The sequence below is a fragment of the Oncorhynchus kisutch genome, linkage group LG5 (assembly GCF_002021735.2).
Source record: "Oncorhynchus kisutch isolate 150728-3 linkage group LG5, Okis_V2, whole genome shotgun sequence".
Taxonomy (NCBI): domain Eukaryota; kingdom Metazoa; phylum Chordata; class Actinopteri; order Salmoniformes; family Salmonidae; genus Oncorhynchus; species Oncorhynchus kisutch.
This window is the reverse complement of record NC_034178.2, coordinates 37,841,672-37,865,479: the sequence shown is the minus strand read 5'-3', so window position 1 is coordinate 37,865,479 and position 23,808 is coordinate 37,841,672. Positions and strand designations below refer to the sequence as shown.

At 44.3% G+C, this 23,808-nt stretch overlaps 1 protein-coding gene, 1 long non-coding RNA gene and 1 pseudogene across 2 annotated transcripts in view; 1 reads left to right on the top strand and 2 right to left on the bottom strand.

Annotated features, from left to right (window-relative positions):
- LOC116374198 (membrane-associated guanylate kinase, WW and PDZ domain-containing protein 1-like) overlaps window positions 1–23,808 on the bottom strand; it is a 133,107-nt gene that overhangs the window by 91,615 nt on the left and 17,684 nt on the right. The gene's annotated exons all lie outside the window — the stretch shown is intronic.
- Window positions 13,048–18,916, top strand: LOC116374199 (uncharacterized). The gene is made up of 2 exons (XR_004210014.1): window positions 13,048–13,136; window positions 18,517–18,916. It is a non-coding gene; the product is annotated as an uncharacterized LOC116374199 (long non-coding RNA).
- LOC109890318 (glyoxalase domain-containing protein 4 pseudogene) lies at window positions 16,211–18,072 on the bottom strand (annotated as a pseudogene).

The following is a 23,808-nucleotide window of genomic DNA, read 5'->3' as shown; positions in this document are numbered from 1 at the left end:
TTTTACAATGGCAACCAAGATGTATACATACTATGTAGCCTTGTTTATCTGCATTTTGTGTGTGTATGCATATCTCCTGAAATACACTGTTCCAAAAATGTGACCCATGTGAACATCCCATGATGTTGATGTGCACACCATATTCATTAAGACAGGCAGCCAGCCTTTCAGCCAATCTCAGGACGAGGCACAAGCTCACAACACGACTGGCCAGGGATTTCACCATGCTCTCCGGTGAGGCTTGAAATCTAATTCTCAGGTAATACTTTCTCCATTGGCCTTACGCAGCATTATTACTCTGGACTCAAACAAGATTTTCTCAGGTCCCAGAAGACTGGAGGGTTTTTTAATCTGACACAATAAAAGCTCAAGAAAACAATACACAATTTGATATCAAAGTACACATCATTGTTTAGAAAAAAAAGAAAATACACACCACATCCCTAAATGGAGTATATAGTGTAGTACAGCAATGGAGTAGCAGATAAGGCCTAACAAACAAGCCATTACACTAACAGTCCCGAATGATGGAGGAAGTGGCTTCCTGAAAATTCATAGTAGAGGTAAACAAGGAAATGTAAATATACTACTGTAGGAGTGAGGGCACTGCAGGATAGGACAGGAGAGCCAAAATATTAATCAAGTCTTAAAGAGATAAGCGTTCGCTCCTACAGACAACGAGTCATGTGGCTGTGTCTTGCTATATAAAGCAGGCAGACAGGTATGTAGTTGCTGTTCGATTGAATGTTAGAATGGGAAAACAAGTGACCGAAGCGACTGAGCGTGGTATGATATTCGGTGCCAGGGCGGCGGTTCCAGGATCTCAGAAACATCCGGCCTCCTGGGCTTTTCACACACTACCGTGTCTAGGGTTTACCAAGAATGGTGCAACAAACCAAAAACATTCAGTCGGCATCAGCCCTGTGTGCGAAAACAGCTTGTTGATGAGAAGTCGAAGAAGAATAGCAAGAATTGTGCAAGCTAACAGGAAGGCCACAAACGGCAAAATAATGGCACTGTACAAGAGTGGTGTGCAGAACGGCATCTCGGAACGCACAACTTGTCGGTCCTTGTCACAGATGGACTATTGCAGCCACACCTATCAGATGAAAACAAGAAGCAGCAGCTCCAGTGGGCACGCAATCACGCAATCAAAACATGTTTAAATAGGCCTACATTCATTTGAGGATTTCATTTAATTTGTATGAACTTTATTTTAAATGTAGATATAGTAGCCCAGGCTATACAGTGTTGGCCCACAATGCACTTCTATGAATGCCCATGTGGTAACCAATTGTTTGTAAAACAGGCAATTTACCGTTAAATCCCCATAATTTGGTTACATACATTTCTGTTAAAGTTAATTATCAATTATTAAATTTACCGTTCTCATTCTAGTTCATACCATAATTTACGTGCTCTGTGAGCAATGAGCATATATCTTTATTATGACTCCGTGACATATCCTCTGACATGGTATTTTTTAATTTGTTGATTCATATTTATAAGTAATAACCTGAATAATAATAATAATAATAATAATAAATTGCCACGATAATAACAAAGTAAAAAAAAATGTTTTTATTAAGTAGCATATCCATCTAAACAAGCGTATAAACAGAATTGTGACCTCAAAATGATGGAGTGCCTTCAGAAAGTATTCATACCACTTCATTTATTCCACATCTTGTTGTGTTACAGCCTGAAATAAAAATGAATTAAATAAATATAAATATATATATCATTTTTTTCTTCAGCCACCCATTTCATGGCTTGGTTTTTTCTCTGACATGTATTGTCAACTGTGGGACCTTATATAGACAGGTGTGTCCCTCTCCAAATCATGTCCAATCATTTTAATTTAAAATCAGGTGGACTCCAATCAATTGTAGAAACATCTCCAAGATGACAGAAACAGGATGCACCTGAGCTCAATTTCAAGTCTCATAGAAAAGGGTCTGAATACTTATGTAAATAAGGTATTTTGTTTTTTTCATTTTTTTATTTCTTCTAAAAACCTGTTTTCACTTTGTCATTATGGGTTATTGTGTATGTACTATGCAGCAACACTCCCCTGACAGAGCTTGAGAAGATCTGCAGAGAAGAATGGGAGAAACTCCCCAACTACAGGTGTTCCAAGCTTGTAGCATCATACCCAAGAAGACAAAGCTGTAATCGCTGCCAAAGGTGCTTCAACAAAGCACTGAGTAAAGGGTCTGAATACTTATGTAAAATGTGACATTTCAGGTTTTATGGTTATTGTTTTTGTCATTATGGGGTATTGTGTGTAGATTGATGAGGAAAAATACTATTCATTCCATTTTAGGCTTTAAAATGGCGCCGGATGAAAAGGCAGACGTTTTATGTGTTTTTTGGTTTGTTTAATTGGGTTGTTTTTAACTTACTCGTTTACTAATTTTGAACATAATGTACAAAGGACTGCGGTTACTCACCACGGACTAGCAGAATCCTTGTTCCTTTCACGACTCTGACGAGCCCGACGCGAAGGATATACTGCTTGGAAACAGGCCCTGATGCCGTCATCTGCGTGAAGAAGAGACGAGAAAGAGGGTGGGCTGCCCTCCGAGAATTCGTAGGCGATTGAATAAACCCCCACTTCTCTCAATTCTGCTAGCAAACGCGCAGTTCTTGGAGAATAAAATCGACGAGTTAAGCGGAAGATTAAACTAACAACGGGTAATTTCAAGGAGCGGGACACTAACCCGGAAGCTTATAAGGAATCCCGCTATGCCCTCCGACGAACCATCAAACAGGCAAAGTGTCAATACTAAGATCGAATCATACTACACCGGCTCTGACACTCGTCGGATGTGGCAGGGGTTGCAAACCATTAAAGACTACAAAAGGAATCACAGCCGAGAGCTGCCCAGTGACACGAGCCTACCAGACAAGCTAAACTACTTCTATGCTCGCTTCAAGGAAAATAACACTGAAACATGCATGAGAGAACCAGCTGTCCTGGAGAACTGTGTGATGATGCTCTCCGCAGCCGATGTGAGTAAGACCTTTGAACAGGTCAAGATTCACAAGACAGATTACCAGGACGTGTGCTGCGAGCATGTGCTGACCAACTGGAAAATGTCTTCACTGACATTTTCAACCTCTCTCTGTCCAATCTAATACCAACATAGTACCTGTGCCCAAGAACACGAAGGTAACCTGCCTAAATGACTGCCGACCTGTAGCACTCACTGGATCCTGGACTTCCTGACGGGCCGCCCCCAGGTGGTAAGAGTAGATAACACATTCGCCATGCTAATCCTCAACACAGGGGACCCTCAGAGGTGCGTGCTCAGTCCCCTCCTGAACTCCCTGATCACTCAAGACTGCATGGCCAGGCATGACTCCAATACCGTTATTAAATTTGCCGATGACACAACAGTGGTAGGCATGATTACCGACAACGACGAGACAACCTATAGGGAGGTCAGAGACCTGGCAGTGTGGTGCCAGGACAACAACCTCTCCCTCAACGTGATCAAGACAAAGGAGATGATTGTGGACTTCAGGAAAAAGAGGACCGAGCACGCCCCCATTCTCATCGACGGGGCTGCAGTGGAGCAGGTTGAGAGCTTCAAGTTCCTTGGTGTCCCCATCACCAACAAACTACCATGGTCCAAGCACACCAAGACAGTCATGAAGAGGGCAAGACAAAACCTTTTCCCCCTCAGGAGACTGAAAAGATTTGGCATGGGTCCTCAGATCCTCAAAAGGTTCTACAGCGACACCATCGAGAGCATCCTGACTGGTTGCATCACTGCCTGGTATGGCAACTGCTCAGCCTCCGACCAAAAGGCACTACAGAGGGTAGTACGAACGGCCCAGTACATCACTGCGGCGAAGCTTCCTGCCATCCAGGACCTCTATACCAGGCGGTGTCAGAGGAAGGCCCTAAAAATTCTCCAGCCACCCTAGTCAACATTCTACTCAGCAAACTGGATGCAGTTTATCACAGTGCCATCCGTTTTGTCACTAAAGCACATTATACCACCCACCACTGCGACTTGTATGCTCTAGTCGGCTGGCCCTCGCTACATATTCGTCGCCAGACCCACTGGCTCCAGGTCATCTACAAGTCCATGCTAGGTAAAGCTCCGCCTTATCTCAGCTCACTGGTCACGATGGCAACACCCATCCGTAGCACGCGCTCCAGCAGGTGTATCTCACTGATCATCCCTAAAGCCAACACCTCATTTGGCCGCCTTTCGTTCCAGTACTCTGCTGCCTGTGACTGGAACGAATTGCAAAAATCGCTGAAGTTGGAGACTTTTATCTCCCTCACCAACTTCAAACATCAGCTATCTGAGCAGCTAACCGATCGCTGCAGCTGTACATAGTCTATTGGTAAATAGCCCACCCTTTTCACCTACCTCATCCCCATACTGTTTTTATTTATTTACTTTTCTGCTCTTTTGCACACCAATATCTCTACATGACCATCTGATCATTCATCACTCCAGTGTTAATCTGCAAAATTGTAATTATTTGCCTACCTCATGCCTTTTGCACACATTGTATATAGACTCCCCCTTTGTTTTCTACTGTGTTATTGACTTGTTAATTGTTTACTCCATGTGTAACTCTTTGTTGTCTGCTCACACTGCTATGCTTTATCTTGGCCAGGTCGCAGTTGCAAATGAGAACTTGTTCTCAACTAGCCTACCTGGTTAAATAAAGGTGAAATAAAAAAATAAAAAATAAGTCAGACTGTTCTCTCTGCTACCGCACGGCAAGCCAAGTCCAGGTCCAAGAGGCTTCTAAACAGCTTCTACCCCAAAACCATAAGACTCCTGAACATCTAGTCAAATGGCAACCCAGACTATTTGCATTGCCCCCCCTCTTTACACCACTGCTTCTCTCTGTTGTCATCTATGCATAGTCACTTTAATAACTCTTCCTACAGGTACATACTAACTCAACTAACCGGTGCCCCCTCACATTGACTCTGTATCAGTACCACCCTGTATATATAGTCTCGCTATTATTATTTTACTGCTGCTCTTTAATTACTTGTTACTTTTATCCCTTATTCTTATCCATATTTTTGGAGAAACTGCATTGTTGGTTAGGGGCTCGTAAGTAAGCATTTCACTGTAAGGACTACACCTGTTGTATTAAGCGCATGTGACTAATACAATTTGATAACTTAAACAAAAGTGTGGGTAAAAAAGTCAAGGTTTCTGAATACTTTCCAATAGCACTGTATTTGGCCTTGTGTTTTAGGGTATTGCCCTGCTGAAAGGTTGAATTTGTCTCCCAGTGTCTGATGGAAAACAGACTGAACCAGGTTTTCCTCTAGGACTATGCCTGTGCTAAGCTCTAGTCTGTACATAATTTTTTTTAAATAAAGAACTCCTTAGTCCTTTCCGATAACAAGCATACCCATAACATGATGCAGCCACCACCATGCTTGAAAATATGAAGAGTGGTACTCGTGTGTTGTGTTGGATATGTCCCAAACATTGTGATTTAAATTCAGGACATAAAGTTCATTCTTTGCCACATTCTTTACAGTTTTACTTTAATGCCTTAATGCAAACAGGATGCATGTTTTGGAATATATTTTCTGAACAGGCTTACTTTTTTTCACTCTGTCAATTAAATTAGTATTGTGGAGAAACTACAATGTTGTTGATCCCTCCTCAGTTCTCCTATCACATCCATTAAACTCTATATATGTTTTTATTTCTTTTCTCCCAAATTTCATGATATCCAATTGGTAGTTACAGTCTTGTCTCATTGCTGAAACTCCGTAATGACTCGGGAGAGGCAAAGGTCGAGAGCCGTGCATCCTCTGAAACAGAACCCAACCAAGCCGCACTGCTTCTTCTCACAATGCCAACTTAACCCGGGAAGCCAGCCACACCAATGTGTCGGAGGAAACACCATACACCCGGTGACCGTGTCAGCATGCACTGCTCCCAGCCCACCACAGGAGTCGCTAGTGCGCGATGGGACAAGAATATCCCTGCCGGCCAAACTCTCCCCTAACCCAGACAAAGCTGGGCCAATTGTGCACCGCCCCATGGGACTCCCGGTCGCCGGCCGGCTGCGAAAGAGCCTGGGCTTGAACCCAGAATCTCTAGTTGCACTGTGATGCAGTGCCTTAGGCCACTGCGCCACTAAAAAGTCTCCATTAGCCTCATGGTGAAATCTCTGAGCTGTTTCCTTCCTCTCCTCACCATCCAAAGTTGAATTACTAACTTCACCATGCTGAAAGGGATATTCAATGTCTCCTTTTGTATTTTGACCCATCTACCAATAGGTGCTCTTCTTTGGAGATATTGAAAAAAAACCTTGGCCTTTGTGATTGAATCGGTGTTTGAAAAGCACTGTTCGATTGAGGGACCTTACAGATAATTGTATGTGTGGGGTACAGAGATGGGTTGGTCATTAAAAAATGATGTTAAACCCTATTATTGCACACAGAGTGAGTCCATGCAACTTTGTGACTTAAGCACATTTTTATTTAGGCTTGCCATTACAAAGGTCTTGAATACTTATTAATCAAGACATTTCAGCTTTGAATTTGTAATCATTTCTAAAAACATAATTCCACTTGGACATTAATGGGATATTGTGTGTAGGCCAGTTCTAGCTGTAAATTCTAGCTGTAGCACAACAAAATGTGGGAAAAGTAAAAGGGTGTGAATAGTTAGAGATGAGTGGAGTTCCAGAATACAACCTACTGTTCACCCCAGCCTGGAACAAGAGTAACACACACTGTTCATTAGAGATCTGTGAATGACTAAAAGCATGCAGGCCAGACCAGGGCAGGCCAGACCAGGGCAGGCCAGACCAGGGCAGGCCAGACCAGGGCAGGCCAGACCAGGGCAGGCCAGACCAGGGCAGGCCAGACGAGATGACTGTACTAAGAGCTCTCTGTCTCTGCCCTGAAGACATCAGTACAAGCCTCTAATGAGACTCTTTAATGAGTGGTTAAATTGAGGGACTGGCCTGTAGGCTAACGTTTGCTCTGACTCTGATCGATAAGCATGACATTTGCGTTCTCAACCATCTTCTAATTACATTTCAACCAGGATAGAGGAGCATTCCAATGTGGTTGTGTTCTAGGGGAAATCCCCTTGGTGCACTTTGGGGAAGAGATGGGGAGAGCCTGGAGAGATGCCTATTGATTGATTGATTTGTTTGTGCTGTGACTCTGGTGATAGCATGCGCTGCCTGGCTTGGGGCCGGCTTTCCTCAGCCATCAATTAAACCTGGTGACACCTTTACCATCTTAAACATCAATCCTGCCCCTAAGAGTATCATAGCAACTAGAGCTCTGGGGGGGCGTGGCGGGAGGCGGGTCTCCAGTGGGACCCTGGGGTATTGAGAGGCACGACCCATCCAACACCATTCTCCTCCCTCCCACACACACACACACACACACCTGTACATGAAGCTGTATATAACCATCACTGACCACTAATTCTAGCCCTTACCTTATTTTTTTGGACAGACATCTTGACACACAAAGAAAATAATGATCTTAACTATGCTATGTTCCACTCCATCACTCTGCTGGGCTCCTCGGCTGTGTGTAATGGCCCTCTTCTGCCTGTCTGATATGTCTCCAGGAGGGGCCAGAGCACTGGGATCAATTACACATGCAATTACTGCAGCAGGACACACTGTCTCAGGACTACACCATTGAACCGCTGATGACCCCTCTCTCTGTACACACTCACGGTTGTCTCATTGGGGTCAGAGGGCTGATCATGCTGAGGGAATCTGACACAAAAACCAAAGCGTATGACAGTTGTTGGTGCTCATCCTTGCATAAGCCCAGACCCTGCAGCAAGATATGTACTGTACTTTAGAGGAGCTGGACACCCCCACTCCAGTCCTGTTCATTAATAAACACAATCCTGACAGGATTTGAACACACCCCAGCCCAGCCATTTCACAAGGTTCCTGGCCTGAATGAATACAAAGAAAAATAATCCTTTATCAGTGTTATACTCCCTCTCCAGTCCTGGCTGGCTGTTCCGTGTCCACTCTGTTATTCCTGCTCAACATCACATTCCCCTGTTCCACTGACTGCACAGCACACTGGGGCACCATATGGCTCCATGCTGCTCTAGTTTCCTCCCAGAGACTGCAGCTGCCCAGCGACTCAGACAGGCAAGTCAGAGCCAAACCCAGTATGTAGTGTGTGGCTGTGGCTTGTGGTAGGGCAGGCTACCTGTACTAATTGTGCAGAAGGGAGGAACCTCCTGACCGCGTGGTTCTCTTTACTCTGTTGTGTTCACTAGGGGGTACAGGGGTCTGAGCCATTGCATGTGGATGGGCCAGAGCTCATTTAGGACCCCCAAAATAGGTCATGCAACACAGAAGATGGGAGAAGAGAGGGAAAAATATGGGAGGGGGGTGGAGAGAAGAGAGGAAAAATATGGGAGGGGGGTGGAGAGAAGAGAGGGAAAAATATGGGAGGGGGGTGGAGAGAAGAGGGGGAAAAATATGGGAGGGGGGTGGAGAGAAGAGGGAAAAATATGGGAGGGGGTGGAGAGAAGAGAGGGAAAAATATGGGAGGGGGGTGGAGAGAAGAGAGGGAAAAATATGGGAGGGGGTGGAAAGAAGGGGACCGTTAGATGAAAAGGGGAAGATAAACACTTTAGACATTTTATTTTAATCTCTCATTTTCTCTCCAGCCTGGGAGGCAGGATGGAATGCTGCTTGTTATCACAACCTTTCATAACCATATGGCAAAATAGCTGTGGCTGAAATAGCCAAATCCACTCATTTGAAGGAGTGTCCACATACTTCTTTTTTTAGATATAGTGTATTTAGGCTATATCTTGATGACTTTGACAGTCATTGTGATTGTGAACCCAATCTAGTCTTCAGGACCTGTCAATCACAGAGGCCGGTACATCTTTGTCCAATCTGATTAGTATGTATGCTTCACTATTGTTTTACACTCTTTCACTATCTTTTAAGGGGATAGCCTTTTGGACCAGAGAGGACATCATAGAGGTGTCATCACTTTGAAAGAGGTTCTTGTTGTGTATATATAGTGTTTTATCACCTCCTTCACAGAGTCACAACAAAGTGCAACATGCTCCCATGGATGGCATCTGATTCTACAGTACACATTTGACACTTCATGGTGGTCCATCGCCAAACTGACAAACCTATTTTAGACATTTTCACTGATCTAACAGTGTCCATAACTCTTTGAAATGTATCACTTCCTTTCACCTTTCCTGTATGTCCATCCTTCAAAAGTCATGTAGAGTTGTATGACTAGACATTTGTAAAGTACTATGAAAGTGCACACACACACAAACCAAAGTTCTTAGGCCGCCCAGAGGCTAAAATTGTCTCCATTGGTGGATGATGACATCTGACCACCCACAGAGCAGGTTCATCAGCATGTGTAGCATAGGCCTGACTCTCTCTTCCACTCTCTATCCATCTCTCTTTGTCTCCGTCTCCTCCACTCTGGATCTCCTGCTACATCAAAGTTTTAAAAAAGCACGTTCGCAGTTCCTCCTCCTATTTCCCAAATCCCATTGATTAGATCTAAGCTGACAGGTCATGCCTGTCTCCCATTCTCAGACATCACAGTCAGAGTCTGCTTCTCATTTAGGCTTGGACATAAACAAAATTCAGTTATGGTTTGTTTGATGCCAACAGTGATGAGGAGAAAATAATCGACACAGTTGCATATCGCAACATTATAACGTCGATAGTTTGACTCCAACTATGGATTTGTAAAGCAAACAGCTGCTACGGTTAGATAGCGTTAGCTAGCGCTAGTCGGCTGTACCGGCGCCAGGTATTTTTCAGCCTATAGCTTGTTCTCCATCTTTTTTGTAAATAGTGAGACAAATGGCTTTCAGCACTTTGATTTCCCTGACTAATCAAAACTAATTTTCTCATGCTCTCGCTCTGCCTGCAGCAGGCACATAGTGAGCAATCTGTTTGGAACGTAAAATTGCAATAAAATCACAGTATGGAATTGCAATACATATAGAAATGTATAAATCACCATACATATCGTATCGGCACCTAAGTATTGTGATCCTGGCCCTAGTCTCCAATATTGACAGAGTATGCAACAGCAAAACAAACACACCGTAGTTGACAGTACAGTTCTCTCTCTGGAGCCTAAATACAGAGTTTCTCCGAATGGGGATTAAAATATATTACCTGTAATGAAGGCAAAGCTTTTAGTCCAGTCAGAGATCCATCATGGTCTCGATAAATAAAACAAAGCCCCTCCCCAAAAAGAGAGAAATGTCATCATCATCATCATCATCATCAGAGAGAGAGAGACTAAGGGAGAGAAAGAGAGATGAAGGGAGAGAAAGAGAGATGGGCTGGTCCATTTTTAGCAAAGTGAGCCTGTCTAACTTGATTTTTTTGTGCGCTAAATGATAATTATGTGGCTAATAAATGGGGGCCTCAAGAACAAAATAAATGGTCCGGTGTTTCAGAACCGCCAGAGCCGATTTCTGGTCCCAGTCCCCCCCTGGGAGACTAGCCACAGACACACACTGTAATCAGATCCTATGCTACATACTTCACAGCACACATCCCTGTTCCCTCACACACACTGTATACTGCCCCATTGTCAAGACACTGTCTACTGCAGTGATACATCACACACACGACCCCTTTCACATCAGCATTGAGATGAGCCGATAAGAGCCAAAACAGATGCCCTTCCGTTACGGTCAACAAAGATCAATCGGTAATAGGAGGGTTCCGCGTAAGAAGGCCTTCTTCCTGAGATGAAGTACAGTCGAGCCAGAGACAGAGAGCCAGGCAAGCACCCTGAGTGTCTGTCATAGACAGCAGAGCCTGAGCAGGTCTGGGACAGGGGCAGGGATCCAGAGGCAGAGAGCCAGGCAAGCACCCTGAGTGTCTGTCATAGACAGCAGAGCCTGAGCAGGTCTGGGACAGGGGCAGGAATCCAGAGACAGAGAGCCAGGCAAGCACCCTGAGTGTCTGTCATAGACAGCAGAGCCTGAGCAGGTCTGGGGCAGGAATCCAGAGGCAGAGAGCCAGGCAAGCACCCTGAGTGTCTGTCATAGACAGCAGAGCCTGAGCAGGTCTGGGACAGGGGCAGGAATCTAAAGCATTTGGTTGTGATGAAGGCAGGGAGGGCACAGCATTTACAAAGAACCTGCCTTAACATTGACATGCTAGTGAGGCTGAGGGTATCCAGGAAGCTGCTGCTGTACCAGTTACAGTAAGAAATCCATGATCCAGGTCTATGTTAAAACACACAGGGATGGGCTTCTCTTGGTGAGGATATGCCAGGTTCTCTTATCCAGTCAAATCAGTGCACAGCTAAACTCTCACACTTGTCAATGTCGCACAGCAGCAGTTTGAAATATGAGATTTGAACATGTTAGTTCGCAGTCCATGGTTTACAGTTCAAAGCAGAAACACATCTAGGCTAAACATTGTGAATCCTAGAGAGAGGAGTTGAGCTGTGGCCCAGTGTCCCAAGTGTGTGTGGCTATTGGATTCCACTGTGGCGGCTTCAGCTCCCTCCACAGGGGTCTGGGTGTCCATCTGTTCCAATAGTGTTTGGGTGCCAGCCCACTATGACTAATGAGCTACTAACCACTGCTTTACCACTGGCTTCCCCAAACAACAGACTATACCACAGACACAACTGACTAACCCAAAACAGACTCTACCACAGACACAACTGACTAACCCAAAACAGACTCTACCACAGACACAACTGACTAACCCAAAACAGACTCTACCACAAAATGGGACTCACTCACCCAAAACCTTGCCCAAGAACAGACACTGTTGCCTTGCCCCAAAACAAAACACCATCGCCAAGACTTCAGTTCACATTTTATGACTGCTCTGCTCAACCTGAACTGCCAACGAAAATGCATCGTCCATGAAAACATCACTAAAACCCTGAGTGTCTGTAAAACCTCCCTCCGCTCTGCTTCTCTGCATTGCAGGCCTAATAAACTGTCTCAGAGCTGGGCATTGAGTCCCAGCGCTGTCTTAACATTACATCTGAGGATGACAGTGTTTCTGAGCTTCTAACGTCAAGTTGTTGATATTGCGGCTTACCTCCAAAAATCAAATAGAAGTGAATTGGCCTCCGGATAGAAACATATTAACATCATTGTTTTATCAAACAAGGGAAGGAAAGAGAAGTTATTGATTTGACTTCTCTAAAAGGTATGAAACTGGAAGCACTTACTACCACTGTAAGTCGCTCTGGAATAGAGAGTCTGCTAAATTACTAAAGTGTAAAAATGTCTTGTGCTGATAAATAATCAAACTATTTCCCACTGCTCTCTCCAAAGACAGGATGTACAGAATACTGCTAGCTGGAAAACAGATCAGAAATGAAAAAAGTCAAAGTTATTAGGAAGCACAGGGGAGAGGTAAGTAAGGAGGCAGAGAGGAGGAAGCACAGGGGAGAGGTAAGTAAGGAGGCAGAGAGGAGGGAGCACAGGGGAGAGGTAAGTAAGGAGGCAGAGAGGAGGGAGCACAGGGGAGAGGTAAGTAAGGAGGCAGAGAGGAGGGAGCACAGGGGAGAGGTAAGTAAGGAGGCAGAGAGGAGGAAGCACAGGGGAGAGGTAAGTAAGGAGGCAGAGAGGAGGGAGCACAGGGTGAGGTAAGTAAGGAGGCAGAGAGGAGGAAGCAGGAGGAGTGGTAAGTAAGGAGGCAAAGAGGAGGAAGCAGGAGGAGTCCTGTAGCCTTCTGTCAGTAGTGTCAGTGTGGATTCTCTGCTCCTCGCCAAACGACAGGAGGGAACAATTATGCAGACGATGTTCTGCAGCCGACACAACTGAGGATGCACTGCATCAATCACACAGAAAGCCTGCAGGACCGCACACATGACCACTCAGACGCAAAAACACACACCAGTCCTCACCCTGTGACAGAATCTAATCTCCCAGTAGCAGTACCCTGCTGACACTGATGCCTCTCATTAGCATGAATACACCAACCCACCAATCACAACAGGGCACACCCATGCAGTGTGGGTATGGGGGGAACGTGGTGTGTGGGGGGGGGATGCAATAATCCCCTCTTCAGCAAACAGGAAATGAGAGGCTGATCAGTCCTACAGAAGAGCAGGGTGCTGTGGTGTCACCACTGACACACAGAGACAGGTGAGAGGTGTGTGAGTGTGAGAGGTGTGTGAGTGTAAGAGGTGAGTGAGGTGAGTGAGAGGACTGTTGTCTGGGCCTCTGGCAGTCTATGGGGGTGCCACAGGGTTCAATTCTCGTGCAGACTCTTTTCTCTGTATACAGTTGAAGTCGGACGTTTACATACACCTTAGCCAACTACATTTAAACACAGTTTTCACAATTCCTGACATTTAATACTTGCTATATTGTATTTACTTTGCCATCATGGCCTTTTTTGCCTTTACCTCCCTTCTCACCTCATTTGCTCACATTGTATATAGACTTGTTTATACTGCATTATTGACTGTATGTTTGTTTTTACTCCATGTGTAACTCTGTGTCGTTTTATCTGTCGAACTGCTTTGCTTTATCTTGGCCAGGTCGCAATTGTAAATGAGAACTTGTTCTCAACTTGCCTACCTGGTTAAATAAAGGTAAAATTAAAAATTAAAAAATAAAATCCTAGTAAAAATTCCCTGTTTTAGGTCAGTTAGGATCACCACTTTATTTTAAGAATGTGAAATGTCAGAATAATAGTAGAGAATTATTTCATTCATCTTTTATTTCTTTCATCACATTCTCAGTGGATCAGAAGTTTACATACAGTCAGTTAGTATTTGGTAGAATTGCCTTTAAATTGTTTGACTTCGGTCAAACGTGACGGGTAGCCTTCCTCAAGCTTCCCACAATAAGTGGGAATTCCTCCTGAAAGAGCTGGTGTAACGAAGTCAGGTTTGTATGCTTCCTTGCTCGCACACGCTTTTTGAGGTCTGCCCACAGATTTTCTATAGGATTGAGGTCAGGGCTTTGATAGCAACTCCAATACCTTGACTTTGTTGTCCTTAAGCCATTTTGCCACAACTTTGGAAGTATGCTTGGGGTCATTGTCCATTTGGAACACCCTTTTGCGACCAAGCTTTAACTTCCTGACTGATGTCTTGAGATGTTGCTTCAATATATCCACCTAATTTTCCATCCTCATGACGCCATCTATTTTGTGAAGTGCACCAGTCCATCCTGAAGCAAAGCACCCCCACAACATGATGCTGCCACCCCTGTGCTTCATGGTTGGGATGGTGTTCTTCAGCCTGCAAGCCTCCCCGTTTTTCCTCCAAACATAAATGGTCATTATGGCCAAACAGTTCTATTTTTGTTTCATCAGACCATGTCAGTTGCAAACCATAGTCTGGCTTTTTTCTGGTGGTTTTGGAGCAGTGGCTTCTTCCTTGCTGAATGGCTTTTCAGGTTATGTCAATATAGGACTCGTTTTACTGTGGATATAGATACTTTTGTACCTGTTTCCTCCAGCATCTTCACAAGGTCCTTGCTGTTGTTCTGGGATCGATTTGCACTTTTCTCACCAAAGTACGTACATCTCTAGAAGACAGAACACTTCTCCTTCCTGAGAGGTATGACAGCTGCATGGTCCCATGATGTTATACTTGCGTACTATTGTTAGTACAGATGAACGTGGTACTTTCAGGCGTTTGGAAATTGTTCCCAAGGATGAACCAGACTTGTGGGGGTCTACAATTTATTTTCTGAGGTCTTGGCTGATTTCTTTTGATTTTCCCATGATGTCAAGCAAAGAGGCACTGAGTTTGAAGGTAGGCCTTGAAATACATCCACGGGTGCACCTCCAATTGACTCGAATGATGTCAATTAGCCTATCAGAAGCTTCTAAAGCCATGACAGAATTTTCTGGAATTTTCCAAGCTGTTTAAAGGCACAGTCAACTGTGAATTATAAGTGAAATAATCTGTCTAAACAATTGTTGGAGAAATTACCTTTGTCATGAACAAAGTAGATGTCCTAACCAACTTGCCAAAAATATAGTTTTTAACAAGATTTTAATGACTCCAACCTAAGTGTATGTATGTAAACTTCCGACTTCAACTGTATATCAATGATGTCACTCTTGCTGCGGGTGATTCCCTGATCCACCTCTATGCAGACGACACCATTCTGTATACATCTGGCCCTTCTTTGGACACTTAACAAACCTCCAAATGAGTTTCAACGCAATACAACACTCCTTCCGTGGCCTCCAACTGCTCTTAAAATGCTAGTAAAATGAACTGCAGTCTTCAACCGATCACTGCCCACACCCACCTGCCTGACTAGCATCACTACTCTGGACGGTTCTGACTTAAAAAATGTGGACAACTATAAATACCTAGGTGTCTGGCTAGACTGTAAACTCTCCTTCCAGACGCACATTAAGCATCTCCAATCCAAAGTTAAAACTAGAATCATCTTCCTATTTTGCAACAAAACCTCCTTCACTCATGCTGCCAAACATACCATCGTAAAACTCACTATCCTACCAATCCTTGACTTTGGCGATGTCATTTACAAAATAGCCTCCAACACTCAGCAAATTGGATGCAGTCTATCACAGTGCCACCTGTTTTGTCACCAAAGCCCCATATACTACACACCACTGCGAACCTGTATGCTCTCATTGGCTGGTCCTCGCTACATATTCGTCGCCAAACCCACTGGCTCCAGGTCATCTATAAAAGTCTTTGCTAGGTAAAGCTGCGTTATCTCAGCTCACTGATCACGATAACAACACCCACCCGTAGCACGCACTCCAGCAGATATATCTCACTGGTCATCTCCAAAGCAAACTCCTCCTTTGGCTGCCTTTCCTTCCAGTTCTCTGCTGCCAATGACTGGAACGAATTGCAAAAATCACTGAAGCTGGAGTCTCTCCCTCACTATCTTTAACCGTCAGCTATCAGAGCAGCTTATCGATTGCTGCACTGTACAGCCCATCTGTAAATAGCCCATCCAACCAACTACCTACCTCATCCCCATATTTGCTCTTTTGCACACCACTATTTCTACTTGCACATCCTCATCTGAACATCTATCGCTCCAGTGTAAATTGCTAAATTGGAATTACTTCACCACTATTTGCCTATTCATTGCCTTGCCTCCTTACTTCATTTGCACACACTGTGTACAGATGTTCTATTGTGTTATTGACTGTACGCTTGTTTATTCCATGTGTAACTCTGTGTTGTTGTTTGTGTCACACTGCTTTGCTTTATCTTGGCCAGGTTGCAGATGTAGATGAGAACTTGTTCTCAACTGGCCTACCTGGTTAAATAAAAGGTAAAGGCTTCAAGATCTGCCAACTGCTCACGTGGACAGGAGAATGCTATCCGCCCGAAGGCTGTCCCATGATCTACTGCCCCAACAATGTGAAGCTCTAGTTTACACCGAGTGTCTGTGAATCCCACCAGCACAGTCATCTCTTTCACCTTCATCCCCAGGAGGGAGAAACAGCAGTGTATTGATTTCTGCAGGTCAGACCCTGCCGGATTCACCTTCTGTACAGGATCATTGGGAGGCTGTTCTTTGTCCACCGGGTAGAAGCCTCAGCCAGATAGAGGCCCTTTCCAACCTCCGTGAGGGGTCAACCAAGCCGCTTAGCATTGCTGACAGCCTTGCCAGACTGCAGAGTCAAACCGAAGAAGTCATTGCCTCTGCGATATTCTCCCACACCATAATTGTAGATCAGTTCAGCCACAAAGTCATCATCCTCTGGCCCAAAGCCGACCATTTTCTTGCTCCATGCTCCATCATTAGGGCCCTTACAAGTTGCCTTACATCCTTCTTCAAACTCTTTGCGACGCAAAATCTTCATGCCGAGCACATCTCGGTAAAAAGGTGGCCGTTTTGCTTGTGTCACCCACTTTGAAAATGAAATGCAAGGCTCGCCTCAAAGCCAAAATAATCCATGGGAGTTTGCTGTGTACTATACGATTATATATCACGCTCAGTTTGTCTGTTGATTAACAAGCTTTGCCGTATAGAAAAGAGAAAGGAGAAACAAGACTGAGAAAAAACACCCTGAGGATCATTATTATTACTGCCGAAACAGCAGTAACATTTCCTCAAGGGGAAACGCTTCTTCACAATCAACTGATCTAACACCACAGTCTTCTGTAACACCACAACAGACCTCAAAAACTTATCAACGTCAAAGAAATCTGCCATTTTGACAGATTTACCAAAAAGTCTGATCCATGAACCCATTTACCTCCTCTAGATTGTAAATAGTCGTCACCAGCTGCTATTGTATCAAAACAGATGTCTATAACCTTCTCCTGATCCTCCTCAACTGAGGCCACAGACCCCTCACTCCCCTCAGCCACATCCCTCTGAACACTCCCCACTTGCACCCCATCACTCGTACCAGGTATCTCCTCCACTACCTAGGAGACTAGCCCCACCTGAACCCCATTACCCGTAGTGGACATCTCCTCCACTACCTGGGAGACTAGCTCCACCTGAACCCCATCACTCGTACTGGGCATCTCACCAGTCTGAGGAAATGGTTCCCCAAATCCGCCCTTACCTCCTACAACAATATTATTCTGCTGCATAACAGACACTATGTTCCCTTCTGGTACAAGCTGCAACTCGGTACACTCAACATGGACAACTTGCTCCTCAGCAACAGGTGCTTGTGGCTGCTCTACCACTGTCGGCCCACCTCTCCCTACATCAGTGGGCCCAGGTGTTACGAGGACCACCTGTGTCCCTCCCTCTGCATTCTCCCTTTTCGGGCAAGCATGTCGCTTATGACCAACATCCCCACACTCAAAACAGTGTTGACTACCCGTACTAGCATAAGCCATATACAGTCTGTTGTCATACTTGACTTTAAACAATACCTCCAAAGTTTGCTCGGGTGAGTCCAAAAACAAACAGCTGTCGCCGAAACATAACCTGTTTCAGAGCCGGGTGTTTGCAACCCAACGGGACAATCTCAACAGAACTTGTAAACTTCCTAAACCGCAATAACTCATGCTACAATAACTCATGCTACAATAACTCATGCTACAATAACTCCTTGTGAAAAAAACAACGGTACATTCGATGCAAACGCATAAGCAATGTTTTCATAGCCTACCTTCTCTCCTTTGGCGACCAGAAACTCCTCCACAGTGACAGTGGCTTCAGTAACACACCTAAAGCCGTGCTGAAGTGACAGGGATGGCGTCCCCATGTGGGTCGCCATCCCCGCCAAAACCAGGGAAATTCCGACAATAATTAATTCTACCACAAAAACAAAAACCTTAATCATGCGTAAAAAAAAGGCAGAACACCAAGAAAAGGAGAAAAAAAAAAACTGGCGATCTAACTCCAGACAACTCTCGCACATACAATTCCCAGCATGCACCAAACACTCCCAGCATGACACACAGAGAGAGAGAGAGAGGGAGGTGCAAGAGAGGGAGAGATAGTAAATGTTGAGTGTAATTGAGTAAAAGTCTACTCTACCCACATGTCATCCTGTGCCTCAGTAGCTCACAGATCCTATACCCTGTCCTTTCTCCCACAGCCAACCAAAGTGAGGGGAAAGGAAGCAGACAGACACCTTCAGAGGGAGCTGTGTTTTGTAGAGCTCACAACACGAGCTCTGACAGAACACATTCCCTTCACGGATCAACGGAGAGCTGACAAGAGGAAGAGAGGGGAGGAGAGCTGTTGTACCACACACACAGTACAGAGTGGTTTTTAACTGTCTGATCCATCTCAGCTCCTGATATAGTGTGGTAAAACACTTCAGGCAGGCCTGAGTTACCTAGGCGTTGCCCTAGCACAGCTACACTGACACCAACTGATACCAGAGCCTCACCGGACATAGAGATCATACCAGCACATTCAATACAGTATGTCTGAAATGGACCCAACCACAAATAAATGACAGCAGCTGAATACATGCTGGAGGTTAATTAAAAGATGTCTAATGTATTAACATTTTCTACATGCCATACCAGGTAACATGTTAGCTAGTCATGCAAATAAATGTTATGACCACAATTCTACAGAGCATTGTAAAATGACCTTGATTAATATTCAACGTAGGTCTACTAACTCTACATAGTCTGAACAGGGCATGACCGTTGACCTCTGGCTGTTTAGCTCTCAGTCTTGTATGCAGGTAGCCAGAAATATCCCTGGGTACAGCTGGTGTTTAGCTAGGCAGAACGAACCTGGATAAATAGACCACAACAATAGATCATGTCTCTCGCTGCCCTCGCTCGTCTTCAGCCGTCTGTGTGTGTGTGTGTGTGTGTGTGTGTGAGTGAGTGAGTGTAACAAGCCGCCATATGTTGTCAGTCCGCTAGGCTGGGGGTTTTGCAGATCCAAGAAAGCTACGACTGTTCAGAATGATCATATGATAAGAGGTTGTGATTAATATGTTGACTGTTTTATGGATGTGATAGGTAAAGACCTTGGAGTTTAATTCATGAGATGGGAAAGCTTCAAAACAACTGCTCTCGTGGTGCTCCAAATTCCTAATGAGTTAATTGTTACATTATTATTATTATTTTTAAATCAGGTAAGAATTAAACATAGTTAGTTGATTCGACAAATAACAGTCCTCAGAATAATGAAAGTAAAGTCACGACAGTGACCAGGATACTCACATCCCCTCTATTTAGACTACTCCATCCAAGGTGCTATGTGAAGGACCGGTCTGAAGCTACGTTCCAGAGGTGGGGTAAATGGAGGCCAGCTACCCAGAGCTTAGAAATAAACCAGTGAATATGAAACCCATCAGCCAAGTTAGACGAATGCAGAATAAATGTAGAACAGAAACACATGAAAGCAGAGCAGAGACCCATTTTATAAGCTTGTTTGTGACTTTTGGCCGGTAATAATTTGGGCAGACGGTCAAAGCCAGGACAATATTTGCATGCAGTTAGTTAGGCCACACACAGCGGGCAGCCTGTGGTCTAGAGTCTGGACATCAGACAGGAAGAACAAAGCAGTTCATTTTCCTCCACTCCTTTTACGATGGTAATATTTTGGTTTGAAAAGCATGACATCATTTGTTTGGAAAACCAGTAGTCTACCATTGGCTTCTTTGAAATTATTTTCCCTCTGGGGAAAAAATGGCTTCCCATGTATAATTGCTCCTAGTCCAGTCCACATGCTTCATTCTCCTACATCAGGACTGTGTAAAGAGCTGCATTACAGGCATGACGGATGGAAACAATAAGGCTGGATGTTTTCTGTCTTCCTCTCGAAGAGCTCAACTCCCTCAAATGGACTAAACAATCTGATTTGGCATAATAGTGATAATACTTTCTTATACATTTGGTGGGTCTAATCCTGAATGCTGATTGGTCATAAGGAGACCACCGGCTAAATCTATGACATTAAAATACATACTCTTCGAACCAGTTCAGAACTTTATTTTGCTGGTTGGAACAGAACAAAAAAAAAGTGGCTCAAAACTAAACGATTGGAAAATCATTTTGGTTCCAACCCCTAGTAATAACCAAGAGAAGGAACGAGGCAAAGCAGGGCGCTACACTGGATAAAATATCATCTGACTATACAGTCACCATTTACAAGAGTCACCATTACGCACACTGACTTTCATCCATGGTTAACATGCAAATCTTCTGCACCTCCCTCAGCTGTGTTCATAGATTAGTGAAGCTGGGCTGCTATCTCTCTGGTTTAAGAGGAACATGGCCTGCTTATTTTCCAGAGAAAATCTAAGGTACTAAGTAAGCAGATTCACGTACTAATGTAAAGCCTACGGTATAGTTGAAGTCAGAAGTGTACATACACCTTAGCCAAATACATTTAAACTCAGGAAATTTGTACTCTGATTCAATGTCAGGAATTGTGAAAAAATGTCTTAGGATCACCACTTTATTTTAAGAAAGTGAAATGTCATAATAGTAGAGAGAATAATTTATTTCAGCTTTTATTTATTTCATCACATTCCTAGTGGGTCAGAAGTTTGCATACACTCAATGAGTATTTGGTAGCATTGCCTTTAAATTGTTTAACTTGGGACAAATGTCTCAGGTAGCCTTTCACAAGCTTCCCACAATAAGTTGGGTGACAGAGCTGGTGTAACTGAGTGAGGTTTGTAGGCCTCCTTGCTCACACATGCTTTTTCAGTTCTGCTTAAAAATGTTCTATAGTATTGAGGTCAGGGCTTTGTGATGGCCACGCCAATATCTTGACTTTGTTGTCCTTAAGCCATTTTGCCACAACTTTGGAAGCATGCTTGGGGTCACTGTCCATTTGGAAGACCCATTTGCGACCAAGCTTTAACTTCCTGACTGATGTCTTGAGATGTTGCTTCAATATATCCATATAATTTTCCTCCCTCATGAAGCCATCTATTTTGCGAAGTGCACCAGTCCCTCCTGCATCAAAGCACCTCCACAACATGATGCTGCGACCCCCGTGCTTCACGGTTGGGATGGTATTCTTCGGCTTGCAAGCCCCATTTTCCTCCAAACATGTTCAGTGATTGATTTGCACTTTTCTCACCAAAGTATGTTCATCTCTAGGAGACAGAACGCTTCTCCTTCCTGAGCGGTATGACAGCTTGGTGGTCCCATGGTGTTTATACTTGCGTACTATTGTTTGTACAGATGAACGTGGTAATTTCAGGAATTTGGAAATTGCTCCCATGAATGAACCAGACTTGTGGAGGTCTACAATTTTTTTTCAGAGGTCTTGGATGATTTCTTTTGATTTTCCCATGATGTCAAGCAAAGAGGCACTGAGTTTGAAGGTAGGCCTTGAAATACATCCAAAGGTACACCTCCAACTGACTCCAATTATGTCAATTAGCCTATCAGAAGCTTCTAAAGCCATGACAATTTTCTGGAATTTCCCAAGCTCTTTGAAGACACAGTCAACTTAGTGTATATGTAAACTTCTGGAGTGGTTTAAAAATGAGTTTATGACTCCAATCTAAGTGTATGTAAACAGACTTCAACTGTATTTCTCCATTTACAAAGAGATTTCTCTATCTGGCCTTTCTGCATCAATTTGTAGAAGGCGTGTGTATATGCACCTGGGAGTTTAACTAAATCCATGCCAAAGCAAGTTTACATGTACTTGCTGGCAGTTCTACAAACCAGAAACTTCAAAATAAAAGACTTAAAGCGAAGGAGTCAGACGAGGTTGGTTGTGATCATCCATGTAATACCTACTGCTACAAAGGGATGAGAGGAATGCGGCCACAAAGAAAGTAAACACAGTTATTCAAAAAATATGAGTCATGAGGCAAAGGCTCCTTAACCTCCAGTCAGAAGGGCAGGCAGGCAGGCGTGTTTATACCATGCCTTCCCTGAGGTCATATGTTTGCCTGGCCAGACATTAAGCAGGCCGTAAGGGAACATCCAGGAGATTTCATTTATCAATCAGTCAGCCAAAGATGCCCAAGACTCAGGGTTTGTCCCTGTTGCTGTGGTAACCAGGGCCACCTGACTTCAAATCACCTCAAACATCATGATTACACACACTACAAGGAGAGGGTGATGAGGGAAGGAGAGAAAGGAGAAGGAGAGGGGACAACTTGGACTATCACAGTACTGTATTTAACCAGGGTCTCTACAGCATGCTGAGGCAAAGTAGATACTTTATGCCTTTAATTACAGTTAGGGATTGCTATTGTTTAGCTTGTGATGGTTATAGATAGGGGTGGGGCCGGGAGAGCTGATCCTGGATCATAAATAACAGAAAAGACCGTGTTTAAAGGGGGTTGCACATGCAAAGGGAGGGGTGGAAAAAGGAAGAGAAAAACATTGGCTGTGTCACAACAGTTCCTCAACCACTGGGCCTCACAGTGTAGCTACGCCCACCTGTAAGCTGGCATTCCACCTGAGAGTCCTGCTGTTTCACCTGTTGAAAGTTGTAAGGAAGTTATGCAGCAGTTTTGCTATAACCTGTCGGACTGGCTCTGTTCTACCTGGGAACAGGTGCATCAGTGTCAACACACACACTACACAGAGGTGACAGTTGGAGAATACACTGTAGCGATCGCAAGGAATTCCCACAGCAGAGGCTGGCGCCAGAGGAGCTGAACTTCAATGGACAGGGCTCTACCCCCTAATAATACTATTACAGTGGAACTGACAGCATTTTAGCAACATTAAATCTTATATACACCCTCAAGAAGAATGACACTTTAAAGACACTGGAGCAAATAAAACATCTGTCTTGTCCAGAACCGGAGTCTACACAGATCGGTGCACCATAGCCAATCAGAGCTACAGTAGGCCTTCATGCAAAGAAGCTATTTGCCACACAGGCCTGCCATCACAGTAGGCCTTTATGCAAAGAAGCTATTTGCCACACAGGCCTGCCATCACAGTAGGCCTTCATGCAAAGAAGCTATTTGCCACACAGGCCTGCCATCACAGTAGGCCTTTATGCAAAGAAGCTATTTGCCAGAGACCTGCCATCACAGTAGGCCTTTATGCAAAGAAGCTATTTGCCAGAGACCTGCCATCACAGTAGGCCTTTATGCAAAGAAGCTATTTGCCACACAGACCTGCCATCACAGTAGGCCTTTATGCAAAGAAGCTATTTGCCAGAGACCTGCCATCACAGTAGGCCTTTATGCAAAGAAGCTATTTGCCAGAGACCTGCCATCACAGTAGGCCTTTATGCAAAGAAGCTATTTGCCAGAGACCTGCCATCACAGTAGGCCTTTATGCAAAGAAGCTATTTGCCACACAGACCTGCCATCATAGTAGGCCTTTATGCAAAGAAGCTATTTGCCACACAGACCTGCCATCACAGTAGGCCTTCATGCAAAGAAGCTATTTGCCACACAGGCCTGCCATCACAGTAGGCCTTCATG